Below are 8,523 nucleotides of genomic sequence, written 5' to 3'. Positions count from 1 at the left end.
TGTGGGATCCAACTCAGGATGTTCTGTGAAAATCACTCTCCTGCCACTCAGCACCTGCCCAGGCACAAGCTTGCACATTGGTGCTGGTTGTTGACATGAAGAGAGCAGTGGGCAGGCGGGAGGCCGATGTCCAGGGTCAGCGAGTGAGCTTTCAGTGGTGAAGACAGAACATCAAATGGCAAAGAGCAGCACCAGCTCCTTAATGTGCCAAACATTACATATATGTGGGTATTTGTCACGTCCAGTGTTTATGAATAATGTTCAGGAACTGTTGTTACATGATAAAACTATGCTCTTGCAGATCTTTCTTAAAAAAAAACCTTTCCATCAGTTTTTATGCAACAGACTCAGATATTTCACTGACATGGAGTCTATGATTTAAATACAGACCAATGGATACCCATATACCCACCAAGCTACGAAAGGGTTTCAAGGAGCATTTAAATCGGGCAATGTTACATGTAATGAATCTTCCTGCTTTTCCTAATTCATTTGCAGTAAGTGTGGGCATGACATAAAGGCCCAAGAGTAAGTAAATGTAAGTAAGTTTTGGTGTCCAAAACTATAAAGAGATTAAAATGTCCCTCCTAGTTAACTTGTATCATCTATATGACCAAGAAAATACAATTTCCACATGCCCCAAGTGAATGCTGAGACCAAACAGCTGATTAGCCACCCACCGCTGTCACTCGGCTCTGATCAACCTGCGCTAAAACCCTTTTCCGTATGCTAGCTGAGGTCTGCGGTGGTTAATGATTCACAGGCACACTGCCATCTGGAGTACTGACAAAAACCTTCAAGAGGGCAAGATAAACATTGAGAAACTCGGACTGTATTTTGAACAGCAAAAAGTGAACTATTCATTTATTCCAGGCTGTTTTTAAACATTTTAATTTTAATAATTCAAATTCCTAGTATTTTCCTGGTTTGTTTTAATACAGGTGTGTACAGTTTTGTGTTAATTCAGCTGTCTTTTGGTGTCTGTAAGATTATGTTTGATGTTTTGGAGGGCAAGGGATACACACGTGTGTATCCAGTCTGATAAGTGAAGGACACTGCGTTTTGCCACCAGACACTTGCAGCTACACAATCTGTTATATGTCATGGGGTCAGATTGCTCAACCCTTCCTTTGGATGCTTAGGAGCTTTCTGTGCCCAGTCCTGGTCTGTGTGACTCTGGCAGCAAGAATTTGGCTCCAGGGAGTGCCACTGTAGAGGTGCTAAGGTACAGAGGTGCACAGTTGTGCCAGGAGCTCCAAGCGGATGCAACGTGGTACTGGTTTGGTTTGAATGAAACAGGAAATAAATCACATGTGGTAATAAAGAAAATAATACTAAAAGTAGATTCCAGATGATGGAGAAGTTCAGAGGAGAGTGAGGTGAATGGCTCCCTGCTCTGAAATGTCTGCTCAAGTCCCAGGACTGAAACTCCAATCTCACTTGCTGCCTATATTTAACATCTGAAAAATCTTACATTGGTGAGTGTATTGCCAGGCTTTTTTCCCCAATGAACACAATCTTTTGAAGTTTTAATCACTAAGAAAAAAATCTTTTTCCTCTGTTGTAATGCAGAGGAGAAAGTAAAGAAATCCTCGCAGCAGGAAAGAGACTGAAACATGTGGCAAGATGTTTTACTTGTATCGCAGTATTTTGCACTTACTATAGTGCCTTTGATCCAATGGCCTTAGAGTATTTTATGAGTTATGAGTGATCTTTGATCTTTTTGTTTCCCAATCCTGATGAAAAAGGCATTGTCTTGGTTTTTTTGCCAGAGTAAACTGATTTGCTTGAGATTGAGATTATGCTCAAACTGTAAAGCCAGAAACAAAGCCAGGATGGCAGCTCAGGTCACTGTGCTCTTCCTCTGTGCCTTCTTTCAGACCCATCTCGCCTTCCAAAAGGGAACAGAGTCCAAAAAAATAGTGATTCAAAATCACAAGTTGCCCCTATGTTTACATGGTAAAAATTGTAAAGACCCTAGATAACAAAAGGATGAGCTCAGGAAAAATACACAGGCTACTTTATTAAACCATTTGAAGCACACTGGATTATGTTTGCACATAACACACCTGCTCTGATACTAAGGACTAAGATCTGTCTTTGTTAACGTGCCATCCAAATTTCATCAGGAACATATTTTTCATTAAAATGTTTCAATGGAGCTGGTCTCTGAGGCATCTGAGTGGCAGTGGATAAAATGCTGGGTTTCCTTGCCATTAGAGCTGGTTTCCCTGGAGAGGGAGAAACTAATAAAGAAGGGACAGGAGAACAAGGGAGCAGATGAATACTCATTTAGTCCACAACCATAATGTTGAGAACAAAATTAATTTAGACACTGAAGAATACAAAGAGAGAGTGACCTTTAATTGCTGATCCATAGCACCAGCCGCTAGTGCAATAAACAAGCAGGGAGCATGCAGATGGATCCCACCTGCGTGCAGATTCCAGGTAGCCGGTCTGCTGAGGTGGCCCGTGTGGATGAAACATTAAAGCCAGCCATGGCAGGAAGGTCAGGCAGGAAAAAGGATCCTGGCCTGTAAAAATGGGATTACGTGTCTTCCAGCTGCTGGCAGCTGTGCAGAAAGCACTTGCACATGTAGTGGTGGGCGGTGTCAGGGGCTGTGGGCAGCTGCCCCCTGCTCAGCCAGGCCAGGGCAGCCATGCTGACTCCAAGCCACAAGCTGAAACAGATCTGCTTGATTTTACCCGAAGCAAGTTACGGGTACTTATAGAAGGGCACCGTCACCAGATTGGCTGTGTTGGTGGTTTTCAGTGGGCATAAGGTGCTCTGTTGGTTTCCCCACTGCCAGCACAGTTGGGTTGGGAAGAAAATGTCTTTTTCTTCTGTTGGCATAAAAACAAGATCATGTAGTAGCACATATTGTCTACAGACCACCAGGTGTGAAAGCAGAATGGCTGGCTACCGAATTCCCTCTCTGCTCTGCGTAGGGGGGAAGAGATGTGACACTATGTGTGATTTCTATCTGTGCAAAATATGCTAAAACCCTCCTCTTGCTGATATGAAATTGACCTCAAGCTTCCCAACGGGAGCAGTAATAATATCCTGACTCAGAAAGAGAAGCATGTGAGCCAAAGAAATTTCTGTTCGCCTTCATCTGCACTGGCAAAGGAGAATTACTTGTGAAACCCCCAAAGCAGTGCTGGCTGGGATACAAGATAGTCATCTGTTATGGATGATCAAGGTAAGGGCCAAAACGGTAATATAAATATTTGGTGGTTCAGGAGAAACTTAAAAAAGCTGGAAACTGGAGGCTGGAAAAAAGGAAGAAACTGAACCATGTCCTTTCCTAAATGATACCTCTGCATTGTTCAGGAAAATTTCTCGATCTATTTAAAAAAAAAAAAAAAAGAGAGAGAGAAATGTTGCACTGCCTGACTACTGTCTTGATTGGAAAACTGACAAGAATATTAATAATTGAATGACCAAAGGCATTTAAATTAATAAAAATAAGTAGAAAAAAAAGGTAAAATTGTCAGAAATTGTTCAAAATTAGAAGCATAAAGCTGGTAAAGAACTTAAAAGAAGATGAGATCTGCAGTCAGTAATGTTGAGTGATAAGGTATTTGTGTAATTTTAATATATATTTAAAACAAAAGAATGGTTGCTATTCAACTGATCTACTGTTATGTGAAAAAGCTTTTCATTGGAATGCAAAAGAAACACAGTAAATTGCTCTGTTCTGGTTTGGGGGTGAAAAACAGATGATGAAGCCATGTTCCAGGTTGGTAAGAAAATAATTCCTGTACCAATGCAAGCCTGAGAATGTAAAATAAGAGCAGCTCCAGCTAAAGAACTTAAAGTCTGCATCTCTGGATAAACTTGCATCCAACAGTTTGTAAATGTTATTTGCCCAATCACTTGTTCTGGAGATGCTGTGGAGCTTTGAGACCACTGGATGAATTATCATCTGTGGGTTTTTATTGATTTGATTGGTTTGTAAAAAGAGCAGCCCTGGCTGATACAGAGCTGTCAACCTTACCCTGATGCCAGACACAGGGATGCAAAAGCTGATAATCAAAAGGGAGAGCACCATCACCAATGCCACTTGACATAAGTTGGTGGAAAATGCATTTTAGATGAAGTTACAAGTTTGGTGAGTAAAGGGAGCAATGTTATAATGTAATAATACCTTACATTTCCAGAGAACATTTGGTTTGGTAACCCCTGACATTTCCACCAAGGATGCTTCTGTAGAATTAGCACAGTATGCTTTAAAAAGATTAAGTGTTCACTAATTGGTCTCAAAATGTCCTTTTAATGTGTAATTTTCATGCAGGATGTATTTGCCTAAAGATTTAAGTGTGGATTAGTCTTTAGCAATTTAAAACTTCATCAAGACCTAAAAGAGGATCTAACATCTAACTGCTCAATTTTTCAGGTAACACACAAACTGGGAGAGTGGTAGGTTCTGAAGAAAAGTCACTACCACTAAGCAGTCTCTGAGTAAGCTGGGCTTTAGCAAACAATACTTATTTTAATACAGCTCCCATAAAATTACACATCTTGGAACAAAGATTGCAGAACATGCTTTACAGGATGTGCAGCTCCCTCCTGGGGACTCATTACACAGATCTGGAGATCATACTGAGTTGCTATCTAATTTTGAGCTCCCACTGTCACACCAGTTAGTTTGTCCTGCTGCCCACAATTTTGGAGCAGAGAACAATGTCACCTTACTTTGACAAGTCTTTTGCCATTATCCCACCTGAAAGTATTATTGCCAAAGCACAAGAAATATGACCTTGACCAGATTCCTATGAGGAAACACAAAACCACTTGCAGAGAGAGTAGTTAGCATGGGCATCAAAATAAAGAGATGATCAAGTGAAATTTCAACTGTCACTGTGAGAAATAATCACACACAACCATAGCACGCATGACAAGCCCTGAGGAAGCAAACCTGCAGGAAAGCATCTGTAAGCTGCCAAGGAAGCTGCAGGGCAGGTTTAATCGGATGAAGCTGAATGAAACCTTTCCATCTACACTGTTGGCTAATAAACCCACTAAGGCTCAGGCTCATAGTTTTTCTACTGTGCTTAGGAAAAGTCTAGCTTCGGATACCCACTGGGAAGCCTGCCTGCAGTGCACTTAGTCTAGTGCAGTTTTCAGAAGACCACCCTCAAACCCCACATTCCCTCTTAAGATGCCCACAGGAAGGAAAGTCCAGAAAAAGTCTAAGTCATATTTGCATCTGAGGTGTGTGGATGGGGAGTGAACGAGCACGAACATAGGTTCAAGCACATGTTTGATAGCGTGGACATGCTGTCTGTGTGTGATGGCTGTGAGTATAAAAACTGGAGGAACAAATTACCTCTGCAGTTAGGACTTTTACTATAGCTTTCTCTGGGCCCCTGCTGGTGTTCACAACTTAAGGTGGTTATTAGGTAAAAGCCTTTGGAAAAGCAGAAAAAAGGACAATGTGGTGGGCAAAAAGAATCCAAATGATTTATGTTTAAGAAACAGTTACATTCCAGGACACCAGGCATGACAGGAACTCAGGCTTAATAAAGCACTTATTAAATATAAGGTCCAGTGCTCAGAAGCCAAAGCTAAACAAACTCTGATTATGTACACCAGAAACGTTTTTCCAACAGGTAATAGTCACCGGAATAATCTGCCAAGGGCTGCAGTAGGATTTCCCAGAAGATGCAACCTCTTATTGTTTCTAAAGAGAAACTCTACTTCAAACACAAATTAAGTAAGGGAAGTCTTACAGCCTCTGTTACCCGAGAGGTCATGCAAGATGGTCATAATACTCTCTTCTGGCCTTGTAACCTATAAATAGATTAGAGTCCCAGTGGAAAAAAAGAATTATCCTTATCTTTGGGCTTTCCCAAAACACTGTGAAAAAAACAATAGAAATGCAGAAAGATCAGAAATAGTCACTTTGCAACAGTTGTGTCTGGTCTGGTATTTCTACTGATTTTGATTTTTACTGCAGAATGTCTTTTAAGATCTTCGTTCTTCCTGCCAGAGTCAGCCATGCCCAATACACCCATTTCCAGAGCTGCTAACTAGTCAATGTTTGATAATCATAACAAAGGTTGGGTTTGAAGTCGGTGGGAGTTTTGCCATTCTCATCTAATGGGTGGATCAAACCAGAGTATCTTTGCAATTTAAGGACACACCTCAAATCCTCCATCCGATGCAAAATGAAACTCAGAGGAATTATGCCACACACACACACAGCTGCTGAGTCTGGCTGAAAGAACAGACGTTTCTCATATATCGTGTCAAATATTGTTATATTTAGGCAACATTTGAAAAGAATTCTACTTACATGAAGTGGGTCACTAAATAGCCACTATACAAATACCATACCAGCCACAGACACGAATGTATTCTGTGCAACTGTGCTGCTTTTATTGTTCTTTGCAAAGAGAGAGTGCTTCACATAGCATGTGTCCTCCTGCGATGTTTTTTGGTTAGAATAAAATAACAAATCCTGTCTTTTAGTTTCTGGGAATGTTCTGCACGCATGAAGCAAGTGACACAGGAGCACCAATTTGTCTAATGGTTGACTTCAAAAATACAGTGAAACAGTATTTAGATTATTAGTCCCCTCCTTTACTTACTTACTGAAATAATTTTGATGATAATTTAAGTACATAAAATAGTTTAATAACGTAAAACATCTGAATAGTCTGAGCCTTATGATCACAGCAGGACTACTAGATTCACAACAGTGCTGTGACTATTCCCCTTTTTACCTTGAACTTGCTGTCCAGCTCTGCTGTCAGCATGGCAGAGCAAGGTTTAATGTGCTCTTTCATCAGTAGAAATTTGAAGTCACAGCATTCGCAGTCCAGTGGGAAAGCAGGAGACCCAGGAGCCTACCTGGTCTTTGGTCTGGAGGAGGGATACGAAGCAGGGTGGTTCCTGTCAGGTATACCTCTCATGAGCATGTACCAACTTCCAGGCTATGGGGTTTTCTTAAACTGAAGTTGTCTCAGTCACTCCTGAAACTTTTGTGTTTCCATGTTGTTTGTTTTTGTTTTGTTTTGTTTTAATTTGAATAATACTTTAATTCTAAGCCCCAAAGAAAAATTACTCTCAAGCCTGCTGGCCAGGACAACTACCTGGGAGGTATGGCAGACACTTGGCCCTCTGCTATAATAAAAGTATTTGAATAGATTCTTAAAGTACAGATGAATGTTGCCAACAGACATGTCCAGAATATTCTCTCATCTTGAGGACTTGTAGCTCAGTCTTGGGAGAAAAAAATGATAGTTGAGGTCTTCCCAGATGAAGATGACCTGGAACTACAGGGTCTTGTATTTCACATGAATGCCTAAAGGGCTGAGAATCAGGATGAAATGGGAGCTGCAAGAATAGGAGAAGCAACGTAATTGTTAGATTTGTCAATCTAGCTCAACAGAAAATACATTAGAGAGGGAGTTCCTCCCAGAGAAAACAATGGTTTCTGATCAAATCCACAAGTAACTTTGAATTGGCCATTCCTGCCTTTTCAGTGCGTATTTTGAAAGAACTGTCCAATTGCAAAGGAGAGCCTCCCTAGCTTCTGGAAGAAGGAACTTCTACTGTTGGCAACAGGCTCCTATTGTCTCCCACTACTGTCCTCGTGAATTCAGTGACAATACTCACACTAATTTAAGAAGAAGCACAGTCAGGCTTTTTGGACAAACCATAAAAGTCCTGTTAGAAGAACTGAGCATCAAAGAGTTTAGCTAATCAATATGCACCCGGTAATGATTATTAAAGATACACTTCTGAAGACTTCCAAATACACATATATGCATACTTTTCAGAGGAAAAAATCTGCACTTTAGATATGGTCCAGAGGAGATCCATGTTTCCATAGGCTGAATATAATTTTCCTGAAAACAAAGGCAAAGGAGAAACGGAAAAGGTGTACAGATTCCTGAGGAGCGTTTTCCTGTCAGATATAAAAAAGCCCATGTTTTCAAATGAAAAACATAATCATCATTCGAGACTGCTCCATAAAAAGCCAAGCACTTTTTGAGCAGACTTCTGTTCAAAGGACCATGTATTTGGGCAGCCCTGGCAAAATGAGGTAATGGTCATATATTGTGATACAAATATCCTAGGAATAATCAAACCAGGAAAGGTTCATATATGCACACTCTGTATTAAACTAGTATCATCTGTAGGAATGGCAATTCCTACATCTTCCCCTCTTCTAGAATCCTGCTAGGAAACAGGACTGGACAATGACAGTTTAGGATACTGTCATGTACTAACATGGAACTACACTCCTGTAAACATCTCGCTCCATTGTTCACCCAACAGCTGGCTCTCAGTATGGTTTCAGGTACATGATTTCTGTTGTACGTCAGCTGGGAGAACACATTTAGATGTGCCAAACGCCTTCCCAGTGAAATGCCTGGCTCGAACTCAGACTGGTTCCCTCAGGAAAGTGGTGCTTTTGTAGGCATCTGTAGCTTGACTATTCTGGCTTGGATGGGTCACAGGCTACTCAGCAACAGAACCAGGGCATTCTAATTACATTTAATTCTGCC

Source organism: Pipra filicauda, unplaced genomic scaffold (genome assembly GCF_003945595.2).
Source record: "Pipra filicauda isolate LSUMZ 115617 unplaced genomic scaffold, ASM394559v2 scaffold124_size2119055_pilon, whole genome shotgun sequence".
Lineage (NCBI taxonomy): Eukaryota > Metazoa > Chordata > Aves > Passeriformes > Pipridae > Pipra > Pipra filicauda.
The sequence above is the reverse complement of the archived record's forward strand: the minus strand, read 5'-3'. Positions refer to the sequence as shown.